The sequence below is a fragment of the Leptodactylus fuscus genome, chromosome 4 (assembly GCF_031893055.1).
Source record: "Leptodactylus fuscus isolate aLepFus1 chromosome 4, aLepFus1.hap2, whole genome shotgun sequence".
Classification (NCBI taxonomy): Eukaryota; Metazoa; Chordata; class Amphibia; order Anura; family Leptodactylidae; genus Leptodactylus; species Leptodactylus fuscus.
Window position 1 is genome coordinate 73,540,572 of NC_134268.1, and position 13,071 is coordinate 73,553,642.

The window sequence follows — 13,071 nt, forward strand, 5'->3', positions numbered from 1 at the left end:
CTAGTTACAGAGTTGTGACAACCAATATCCTTCTTCCTTGGGGCCCATCTTCTCATTCACACTGCAGGGGTCCCAATCACCAATCATCTTGCATTGTCTTGCTGCTACTTGAGATCTGCTGCTGTTTGGAGACATAACCCAGGCTCATAGAGATAAGAGTAGTTTGAGGCAAGAGCGAAGCAGCAAGCTACTGACAGGGCTTCAGGACATCAGAGATATGGGCTAAGCAGCACGCTATTACTGGAAAAAAAAATATGTTGGCAAAAATTTAGGAATTTGCAAATGAGTGTCAAGTAATATTTGTATGGAGCTGAATAGTGGCCCCCAATATGAATTGTACTGGTGGGAACTCGGCACTCCAGTCTAACACTATGGCCGTCTCCGCTGGGGCAGGAAAACTAGTGATTGACTAAAACTAAAAGGGAATACATCAGCAATTTTTATTAAGTAAACGTGAAAGTGAAACAAGTGAAACATATGACTTTTTGTAAATTGTTTTTTTTTCTGATTGTAGATTTTTTTATTCTATTTTCTGTACATGATTTTAGAGATTGCTCTGTTAGCAGCATTTAGTCATATGTTTCTCAGCAGTTTTAATACATTAGGCAGTAATAGACAGGAGCCAACTCATAGAGGTCTATGGAAGAGCTTTCTAGAAATGCTCTGTACAGGGAGGGGGATTAGAAAAACTGTGACATAATCTATGGTCAGTAATGCACGCAATCAGTATTGTTAACTATGGAGGTGTTATCTTCTGTTGTAATGCTGTCTGTACTGTCTGCAATGTAAATGAGATGCAGAAAGCCTCTACCCCTAAATCCTGTATTGGTAAGTGTCAATCTACCATTTGGCTTAGTGGATAGAATGATAATTCGTCAAATGTTCTCAAATATATGTATTTCTTGTGACTCAAGACAGCAACGTTAGCCATCGGAACGCTCGTTTAATCATTTTCCTGAGAAGAATACTAAGTGAACGCTTTAGTATGGGATATATTTATTAAGACTGGCATTTCAGAAGGCAGTTATAGTCAGAACTCTGCTGGAAACAAATATACTAAATTTATTTAGAGGAACCCACCTAATATATTTGTCATATCTTACAGTAGTCTCTGCACCAAAAACGCACAACCCAGCTATGAGCTGGAGTAGATTTGCACTATAATAGACTCCAGTTTCTCAAGTGTGAAATTATAGTAAAGCTGTCAAAAACCTACATATCGGGTTTTGCTGTCCACTTGAAAAGTCGGACATCTTTGGGAACGGACAGTTAAGGACTAGAGATGAGCGAACAGTGTTCTATCGAACACATGTTCGATCGGATATCAGGCTGTTCGATGTGTTCGATTCGAATCGAACATCACGTGGCAAACTCTAAAAAAATTCGATTCCCCTCCCACCTTCCCTGGCGCTTTTTTTGCACCAATAACAGCGCAGGGGAGGTGGGACAGGAACTACGACACCGGAGGCATCGAAAAAAATCGGAAAAAGTCATTGGCTGCCGAAATCAGGTGACCTCCATTTTAGACGAATAGTGGATTTCAAATCCGGGTCATATGAGAATGTGAACTTTGTGACTAAGAGACAGGGATAGCTGTACAGGCAGGGATAGCTAGGGATAACCTTTATTTAAGTAGGAATGTTATTAAAAATAACTTTTTGGGGCTCTATCGGGTGTGTAATTGTGATTTTTGTGACATAAACTTTTTCCCATAGGAATGCATTGGACAGCGCTGATTGGCCAGAGTACAGAACTCGACCAATCAGCGCTGATTCTGCTGGAGGAGGCGGAGTCTAAGATCGCTCCACACCAGTCTCCATTCAGGTCCGACCTTAGACTCCGCCTCCTCCGGCAGAGCCAGCGCTGATTGGCCGAAGGCTGGCCAATGCATTCCTATGGGAATGCAGAGACTTAGCAGTGCTGAGCCAGTTCTGCTCAACTACACCGTGTGCCGAGTGTGCACACTCGGCTCTGCTATATCAGATGGGCTGACCGGCACACGGTGTAGTTGAGCAGAACTGGCTCAGCACTGCTAAGTCTCTGCAGTAGCAGGCTCTGCTACATCTGATGTAGCAGAGCCAAGTGTGCACACTCGGCACACGGTGTAGTTGAGCCGAACTGGCTCAGCACTGCTAAGTCTCTGCATTCCCATAGGAATGCATTGGCCAGCCTTCGGCCAATCAGCGCTGCCTCTGCTGGAGGAGGCGGAGTCTAAGGTCGGACCTGAATGGAGACTGGTGTGGAGCGATCTTAGACTCCGCCTCCTCCAGCAGAGCCAGCGCTGATTGGTCGAATTCTGTACTCTGGCCAATCAGCGCTGGCCAATGCATTCCTATGGGGAAAAGTTAGCTTGCGAAAATCGCAAGCTGACAGGGATTTCCATGAAATAAAGTGACTTTTATGCCCCCAGACATGCTTCCCCTGCTGTCCCAGTGTCATTCCAGGGTGTTGGTATCATTTCCTGGGGTGTCATAGTGGACTTGGTGACCCTCCAGACACGGATTTGGGTTTCCCCCTTAACGAGTATATGTTCCCCATAGACTATAATGGGGTTCGAAACCCGCTCAAACACTCGAACAGTGAGCGGCTGTTCGAATCGAATTTCGAACCTCGAACATTTTAGTGTTCGCTCATCTCTATTAAGGACACCCACGGACAGTAAAAGAATGCACCCGATGTCCATTTAAATCAATGCAAAATGTCACGGACACAGCCAGTGTCCGCTGCTAATGTCTGCACTAGATTTTGCACGGACATTAGCAGTGGACACTAGCTGTCGGACACCGATGGTAGTGTGAACGTCCCCATATATACAAAATGCAGAGGGAGAGTACATTCATGGATGTGAGCAATCACAGGAAGCCATGAGGTTGTGGGTCACCAACCAGTGCAAAGTACAGAGGAATGTTCTGAATACTCAGGTACCTTTAATCATTCCTAGGACAATAAAACTTTAGGCTTGGGTTTTACAGACAATAAGAAGCTGGCCTAGGAATACAGATTAAATAGACAAGGCTGGTTCCATCTGTTAAAGCTTGTACAGGCAAACACTCCAGCAATCTTCTAGAACAGGGATCAGCAACCTTTGGCTCTCCAGCTGCTGTGAAACTACAACTCCGAACATGCTCCATACACTTCTATGGGAGTTCCAAGAACAGCAGAGCAAATATGCATGCTGGGAGCTGTAGTTTTACAACAGCTGGAGAGCCCGGAGGTTAATTACACCTGTTCTAGAGGAAATGTAGTGGCTGTAATGTGCAATAGAAACATATTATAAAGTTAACACTAGTAACTCTAAACCGAAAGTACTTCATTGATTCATCTGAGGGCCATCGGAGCGTGTTACATTATAAAATCGGAACCCCCTGCACATTGGATCATGTGCATGAAGCCTCAGTGTAGTCTGCAGTAATCCTGCATTGTGAAGGGCAGAGCATGCCTCTCACACAACCCCATCTTTTTGTTTTAAGTATCCAAACAAATCTGTCTATCCTTGTTTAAATGAATGAACAAAAGATTATTACCCTTGGTAAGGCTAGCTCACAGCGTGAGAGACTAGAACCTGCAGCAGAACTGCTCTTTATTTAAAACAACTGTTAGGATGGGCTGGGGCCTCCACTGTGCTGAGCAGAGGCCCCCGACCCGATCCCTGTCCAGCGCTGGAGTCACTTGAGTGTGCAGAGATTCTGGTTTCTCTCTAGCGCCGGGATCAGCACTTTCGGGGTCAGGGGGGTAAGTGGCGGGCCTGAGGCTATTTAGGTTATTAGCTGGTTATTCGGTAACCAAAGGCATCAGCTGCCCTAGCGACGAGCCCTCCTGTTTTCCTTCCTTGCTCCCTGTCACCTGTCTCCTGCCTCCTGTCCCTGATACTTTGATTCCCTGAATGTGTTGACCTGGATTGCTTTTCAGACCTCTCCTCCATCATCCTGATTTGATACCTTCCTGACCTCCTGTGTAAGACCTTTGGCTTCCACCTGACTTCCCTTCTGGACCCTGTTTTTGGCTACTCCGTTTACCTCCAGTGTATGACCCAGCTTCCCTAACTACGCTCCTGCCTCTGCCTTCTGCTACCATGTGACCTCCAGTTATTGACTTGGCTTGTTTGACCATGTATCTGTTCCTTGGGTATCTGTGTGACTCCCCTGGATTACCCTCCTGCTCATCTGCACTCCAGTCCATCCTGCTCTCTTGGGCTTCACTCTCAAGTTGGTGTCTGAGTTCCTTTGGGTCATCTTACTTGGGGTTTGTTGGGTGTGCATCGCTCTCTAGTCAGTTACGGATCTGGGCCTTGGACTTTTACCAAGTCCAACTCCACCATCAGGAGCTCTGGTGAAGAACTCCGGGGCCTGGTTTTGCTCCGGTTAGGAGAGCGTAGCACACCCAGGACTGTTTTTGCCTTAGCACCTGGGGATCCTGGTTGCCTGGAACTTACAGAGTTATTTTGTGCATCAGGTTCCTAACAACAACAGAGCCCTGTACCTGGTAAATATGTCTGAAGTGCTGACCTCAGTACAGGTGCCAAAATGTTGCTGACCTTTCTTCTAGGACTATTGGGCCACCTCTAGCCTGCTTACAAGATGAAACACGGTTGTACAAGTTCTATATGGTATCCTGCATCACATTTGCCTACAGATGTTACATCTTGCCCTGTAGATTCGGCACATTTGTAGGTTGTTGAAGCTAGCATTCCAGTTTGTACCATGAATGCTCTATTGGAAATAAATCTGGCAACTGGGCAGGCCAATGAAGTGTTGCAATCTGATAGATCCATTCCTGGGAAACCATTTCTGTGTATTGATGATCAATATCCTGCTGAAAAATGCCACTTGGAAGACTTTCATGAGAAGCAACACGTGACCTCCTGATATCCTGCACATACTGCTGAGCTGTTAGGCTGAGTTCACATTGGGTTATTTGGTCAGGAATCCGCCTCAAAATCAGTCTCCCAATAGAGTTCTCCATGTGAACTCAGCTTTAGTGTCCCTCGCATAATTACTAAGTGTGACTGATAGTTGTATGCAATGGTTCCCCAGATCATCACACCAGGAGGAGTGTGTCGCTCCACAGCAAAGGCAGGGTTGAAGCATTCATCACAAGACCTTTATACTCCAACCCAAGTATCTCTAAAGACTATATGTTCCCAGTCCATAGCAATCCATATGTCTCATTCACAACACCACTGCAAATGAAGGCTACAGTGGCTGGCCATTCAATGACAATTATGAGTTGGTAATGGTAGATAATAAACAGATAAATGATTGATAGATAGATAGATAGATAGATAGATAGATAGATAGATAGATAGATATTAGTACTTTGTTTTTTTTAACTTTGCGATTTTCCAATACATACTATATTGTAAAGGAAAGTTCCTATCCTTCCTTAAAGGGGTTCTATCATTGGGAAAAGTCATTTTTAACTAATCACATCCTTGCATAGGCTTTAGAAAGGCTATTGCACACCTTCCTTTAGTATGTATATTGCCTCAGTGGTTTCTAAATAAGTCAGTTTTTATTTATATGCTAATTAGACTAGTGCATGATACATCATGCACGCCTCTCCTATTGTTTCCTATGGGAGGCTGCTGCTGATGATGATAATGACTCAGCTTCCTGTTTGCACACACACACATAGGAGATAATAGGAGAGACTAGTGCTGCTGGGAACTTCCTGTGCTGGCTGGAAGCTCATTAGCATATGAATAAAAACAGACTTATTCAGAAACCACTGAGGCAATCTACATACTAAAGGTAGGTGTGGAATAGCTTTTCTAAAGGCTATGCAAGGATAGGACTAGTTAAAAATGACTTTTCCCAGTGATAGAGGCCCTTTAAGCGATCACAGTGCTAAGATTGTTTATGTAGACATTACTGACAGTTTTGTTTTGTTTTACTGTTACAATTGCCGAGTTTTATACAATGTATATTTGCTATTGAAACCTTTACCTGATATCACGTTGCCTCATTTGTACTTGCTTTCTGATGTGCTTCTGTACACGGAGGCAGTTATTATTTATAGGTCTGGATAATAATTTAACTAAATAGAGATAAATACTGGGAGTTGTTTTCGGTTCTAAGTGAATAAAGAGCTGTTATTTTTTATATAAATTAGGGCCTGTACATTAGTGACAGAATATTCTGAAAGCTTTTGACACATAGGTCTATGTATCTGTGTAAAATGAATTAAGTGCTTGCTACTTGCAGGTTCAGTAAAATAAATTAATGATGTACCTAATGAAAACTGCTGCAGTGTTTGTAGAAATAATTGTTCACTATTAGTTACATCAAGCATAGCTTTTATGTTAGTTTATATTTCTGAGGCTAGTAAAGCATGTTCTGCTACAAAAGCTTAGAGAAAATAGAAACTGTATATGAATTTAGAAGACATAACCTGCTTAGTAATTCTATTATTAATCACCTTCCTATTGCTTTCCATCACTATCTGCTACTTTTATATTTCATTTTTGTTCTTAAACTATTTTGAATTAGCCATGCGAACACCCGATCTTCAGCAAGATTGTAGGAGCCTTAATGCGGTGGCACCAAAAGTTTTAGTACATGCACCACCCACTGTCAAAAGATGGTTTTCAGTCGCTAAAGAGAATGCAAAATGAAACAGTCAGACTGTATGATAAAAATGGTGACTTATGTAACAGATATCATGTAATATATTACACTCTATTTTCCTCTTCTGCTTTCAATGCTATCCTCATGTCTGATCTGACCTCATATCTAATCAAACAAATTACATCACTTCCTGAATGTGGCCATGGAGTCTTTTATCCAACAAAAACCAAAATGTCGATGTCACATACAATAACAACTCGCATCTGAACCTGAAAAAGAACAGCACAATGATGCTCCAACCATGAAACTAAAGCAGTTATGCGTGGATTGAATTAGTAGACTCGATTGGGGAGAGAATGCAAAAAAAAGAGACACTAATGGAAAGAAAGAAAAAATGGAAAGAACAAAAAGAAAAAACCGAACAAAGCAAATCTACTTTTAACTGAAAATATTGGCATACACATAACTCAATCTGTTCCTCGAGCCATCTAGACCATTTTTTGTTGAGATCAGGTTGAGAAACTCGTTTTTCTGTAGAGGTTTCCTATACGTAATATTGGCTTGTTTCAGTTATTACTCTCTGCAGTTTTACTGTGTCCATGCTTGACCAGTGAGCGGTGACCATGGAGTATTGTCTTTACTGTGTCCATGCTTGACCAGTGAGCAGTGACTATGGAGTCTTGTCTTTACTTTGTCCATGCTTGACCAGTGAGCAGTGACTATGGAGTTTTGCCTTTACTGTGTTCATGCTTGACCAGTGAGCAGTGACTATGGAGTCTTGTCTTTACTGTATCCATGCTTGACCAGTTAGCGGTGACCATGGAGTCTTGTCTTTACTGTGTCCATTCTAGACAAGTGAGCAGTGAACATGGAATCTTGTCTTCACTGTGTCCATGCTTGACCAGTGAGCCGTGACTATGGAGTCCTGCCTTTACGGTGTCCATGCTTGACCACTGAGCAGTGACTGTGGAGTCTTGTCTTTACTGTGTCCATGCTAGACCAGTGAGCGATGACCAAGTGTTATGGTTCTGTGTATTTTATTAAAAATAATATTTTTAAACGACCGAACCTAGTCTGCAAGGCACTGCAGCGAGGTCCACAAGCCCAATGATGGGCGGCTGAGTGTCTGAATACTGCCCTACCAGTTAACTGCACTGGCAGACAAGTGATGCAATACTTAGTGTAAACAGGCTGCAGAAAAGCCCTGCCAGATAACTTCACTGGACAGGTGCTCAGTACAGCTGAAACAGCAAACAAGGCTGCCAAGGGTTAACTCACCCCAGGTCAGCGACCACAGCAGCTCCTGCAACAGCTAGGAGAGTAAAGGAAGTTTTAGACAGTATAGAGACTAACTAAGAGACCAGGCCTGCTGCTAGTCCACTGTCTGGTACAGAGTCCACTGCACCGAGCCGTAGTGTGGAGCTGCCAGTTCAGGACTTAAAGGTTCTAAACTATAGAGCAGATAGAGGATAAGGAAAACCCCACACAGAGGCCTAGTCATACACCTGCCTGAATACTGGAGCTAGCCCTAACCTACTGTCATGAACAAACTTCTTGCAATCTGATTCAAAGTGTGAGCGCCGGGCGGGCGTCGGCTCACACTTTTTAAAGGGGAGTCCCCGCTCAACAAGGCGGTGGCCATGACCTCACTGCTCATGCTCAGTAGGCAAGAAGTGGCACTTAGCCTGTGAGCGACTCCAATAGGTCTGAGCATGCTCAGTAGGCCGAAATCTGGACTTACATTCCAGACACCTCACTTCATGAGGCCGAGGGTTAGATTGACCTGCAGGTGGCGCTGTGCGCTGAGAGTGGACCCTGCGGGACCCAATCCTAACACCAAGGAGTTTTGTCTTTACTGTGTCCATGCTAGACCAGTGAGCAATGACCGTGGAGTCTTGTCTTTACTGTGTCCATGATTGACCAATGAGCAGTGACTGTGGAGTCTTGTCTTTACTTTGTCCATGCTAGACCAGTGAGCGGTGACCATGGAGTCTTGTCTTTACTGTGTCCATGCTAGACCAGTGAGCAGTGACCGTGGAGTCTTGTCTTTACTGTGTCCATAATTGACCAGTGAGCAGTGACCATGGAGTCTTGTCTTTACTGTGTCCATACTTGACCAGTGAACAGTGACTATGGAGTTTTGTCTTTATTGTGTCCATGCTTGACCAGTGAGCAGTGACTAGAGAGTTTTGTCTTTACTGTGTCCATGCTAGACCAGTGAGCGGTGACCATCGAGTTTTGTCTTCACTGTGTCCATGCTTGACCAGTTAGCCATGACTATGGAGTCTTGTCTTTACTGTGTCCATGATTGACCAGTGAGCAGTGACCATGGAGTCTTGTTTTTACTGTGTCCATGCTTGACCAGTGAGCGGTGACCATGGAGTCTTGTCTTTACTGTGTCCATGCTAGACCAGTGAGCGGTGACCGTGGAGTCTTGTCTTTACTGTGTCCATGCTAGATCAGTGAGCAGTGACCATGGAGTCTTGTCTTTACTTTGTCCATGCTTGACCAGTGAGCGGTGACCATGGAGTCTTGTCTTTACTGTGTCCATGCTAGACCAGTGAGCAGTGACCGTGGAGTCTTGTCTTTACTTTGTCCATGCTTGACCAGTGAGCAGTGACCGTGGAGTCTTGTCTTTACTGTGTCCATGCTAGACCAGTGAGCGGTGACCATGGAGTCTTGTCTTTACTGTGTCCATGCTAGATCAGTGAGCAGTGACCATGGAGTCTTGTCTTTACTTTGTCCATGCTTGACCAGTGAGCGGTGACCATGGAGTCTTGTCTTTACTGTGTCCATGCTTGACCAGTGAGCGGTGACCATGGAGTCTTGTCTTTACTGTGTCCATGCTAGACCAGTGAGTGGTGACCATGGAGCCTTCTCTTTACTGTGTCCATGCTAGACCAGTGAGCAGTGACCGTGGAGTCTTGTCTTTACTTTGTCCATGATTGACCAGTGAGCAGTAACCGTGGAGTCTTGTCTTTACTGTGTCTATGCTTGACTAGTGAGCAGTGACCGTGGAGCCTTGTCCTTACAGTGTACATGCTTAACCAGTGAGCGGTGACCATGGAGTCTTGTCTTTACTGTGTCCATGCTAGACCAGTGAGCGGTGACCGTGGAGTCTTGTCTTTACTGTGTCCATGCTAGATCAGTGAGCAGTGACCGTGGAGTCTTGTCTTTACTGTTTCCATGATTGACCAGTGAGCAGTGACCATGGAGTCTTGTCTTTACTTTGTCCATGCTTGACCAGTGAGCAGTGACCATGGAGCCTTGTCTTTACTGTGTCCATGGTAGACCAGTGAGCAGTGACCGTGGAGTCTTGTCTTTACTTTGTCCATGATTGACCAGTGAGCAGTAACCGTGGAGTCTTGTCTTTACTGTGTCTATGCTTGACTAGTGAGTAGTGACCGTGGAGCCTTGTCCTTACAGTGTACATGCTAGACCAGTGAGCGGTGACCATGGAGTCTTGTCTTTACTGTGTCCATGCTAGACCAGTGAGCAGTGACCGTGGAGTCTTGTCTTTACTGTGTCCATGCTAGACCAGTGAGCGGTGACCATGGAGTCTTGTCTTTACTGTGTCCATGCTAGATCAGTGAGCAGTGACCGTGGAGTCTTGTGTTTACTGTGTCCATGATTGACCAGTGAGCAGTGACTGTGGAGTCTTGTCTTTACTTTGTCCATGCTTGACCAGTGAGCAGTGACCGTGGAGTCTTGTCTTTACTGTGTCCATAATTGACCAGTGAGCAGTGACCATGGAGTCTTGTCTTTACTGTGTCCATGCTTGACCAGTGAGCAGTGACTATGGAGTTTTGTCTTTATTGTGTCCATGCTTGACCAGTGAGCAGTGACCAGGGAGTTTTGTCTTTACTGTGTCCATGCTAGACCAGTGAATGGTGACCATCGAGTCTTGTCTTTACTGTGTCCATGCTTGACTAGTGAGCAGTGACCGTGGAGCCTTGTCCTTACAGTGTACATGCTTAACCAGTGAGCGGTAACCATGGAGTTTTGTCTTTACTGTGTCCATGCTTGACCAGTGATCAGTGACTGTGGAGTCTTGTCTCTTATCTTTACTGTGTGCCTGCTTGATCAGTGAGCAGGTACTTCTGATTTGGGAGCAATCAAACCCCTGTTCGGAATGAATCTAGAACTTGGTGAGATGATTTTAAATCTGAGGTTCAAAAAGGGCCAGTTTTGGCTTTAGGAGATTGTTCTGTTAAATATCACAGATATTAACTCAAACACCTCAGTCGAAAAATTTCTTAATATTGGTATACTAACACTATATATGAATCAAATTGGCCCTATTGCAGGGGGCAACACGGTGGCTCAGTGGTTAGTACTATAACCTTGCAGCGCTGTAGTCCTGGGCTCGAATCCTGCTAGGAACAACATCTGCAAGGAGTTTGTATGTTCTCCCCGTGTTTGCGTGGATTTCCTCCCATACTATAAAGACATACTGATAGGGAAAAAAAAGTGCATTGTGAGCCCTATATGGGCCTCACAATCTACATATAAAAAAGTCCTTATTGCTGCATTATCATCGACGTTGATCTGAATAATTTAAACATGAATCGTCTAGCTGGTGTTAAGTACCCACGACATTTGCAATTTTCTGAGAATTTTTTTCTTTTAAACCTTTCCCCCAACTGAGCAAATAGCTCAATTTGCCTATACATTAGGGATACGAGTTCTTTATATACAATAGATATTGTATAAAGGGGCGGTGGTGAGAACGACTTGTGTGGGAATTAGGTGTTAAGTAGTTGCCTATATTATATGTATGTTAGCTGTAAAAGTACATTGCAAATTCTTTATCAATTCCATAAACCAGTGATGAAGAAGAAATTGAACACAAGACATCTGAATGAGAAATGGCTGCTAGCTAAAAGCCAGTTTTATATGATAATTCTATAAATAAAAGACAAGTGTATGAAGCCGCGTCCAGTGACCCTGTCCTTGAATTGCATTTTAATTTATTGTATAAAAGCATCCGTATGTTATTTTACATGACAGTCTCAACGTATCTGTTTCCTATTTGCTGTGACCTTCGTCTGTTTCCGAATGACAGGTGACATAAGAAGACGTCTTGCAACAATAACTGGCTGTTTTGAGCTCGCTGACAGTAATGATTTAAAGGATACATTGTTACAATAAGACATTCTGCATGGAACAAGGGCATGGTGTGTAATTCAAGGTAACTTTTCACACAGGTCAGAAATATTTTAACACTTTAATAAATAAACAATACTAATCCAATAAAATGAAAACTGAATAGACGTATGATGCATAATACCAGCCTAAGTTTTAGCTGTTATTTTGGTAAGGCATATGGCCCCCTGCACTATGGAGCTGCACTTTGTGATGCAAATTTTGCTAATTTTTTTTTTTTTTTTTTTTTTTTTTTAGTCAAAGCCAGTAAAAGGCAGAAGTATAAGTGCTTACTTTATATGACAACTGCAGCAAAAATTCAGTTTTTCTACAACATGTGGCCTCAGCCTTAAGCTGGCCATACACATTATGTGTGCATTCGCTTATCTGAAATGAACTGTGGTTGGAAGTCCTACACATATACAACCACAATTTTTCCAATAAGCATTTGATTACTCCAGACACTTGAAATATTAAAACATGAAATTCGTTCAACACTAATGAAGTGCTTTGTGAGTGTGTGTGCAGCTGTCAGGTATTAATTCACTCCAGTTATTCAATCTTGCACTCCCTTTTCGCTCAGACTGCAAATTGAGTGCAGTGTACGTACCCCAAATATGTGTCACCGAAACTGCTGACTTTGGGCTCAGCAGAAACGCAGCCCACATATGCACATGTCTCTCCAACAATCAGATGCATGCATACTTCAAAAAGGTAATGAATTCATAGAGCAAACACAAAGTACTATTAAATTTAACGATTTACTACCCAATGTGTTCAGGGCTCTCTGTCTTTCTCTCTCTCTCTCTCTCTCTCTCTCTCTATATATATATATATATATGTGTGTGTGTGTGTGTGTGTGTGTGTGTGTGTCTGTGTGTATCTCAAATAAAAAGTGGCAAGAAAAGCAAAACAGTTTTTAAAATGAAAGGAGAAAAAAAAAACAGAACAAACCTGATGACTTAGAGTCATTTTGTTTCCATGGAGCTTGGAGCTCTCATATGGGTTCAGCAGAGGTAGCTTGTTTGCTGGCTTCCAAGGTGTGACACAGTTCTGCTCTAATTCATAGTCTTTTGTAATGTGAAGGTCCTGGCCTGTGCTTAACCACTTCCTCTGCCAGGGTGCCATCCTCCTACCCATTTCCACATCTTGTGAAACTGGAAAATGGCTGGTTTCATCCATGCTTTGGAAAGATGAATTCCTTACAACAAACAAATAACAGTTCATAACAGACAGATGGCACAAAAAATCCAACACAACAGAACTTGGTTCTGATCAACTTTAGTTGATAGTTGGCTGCAAGGGACAAACTGTTGTAGGTTTATGTATGACCAGCAGATAGTCCATAATCTGCCACATC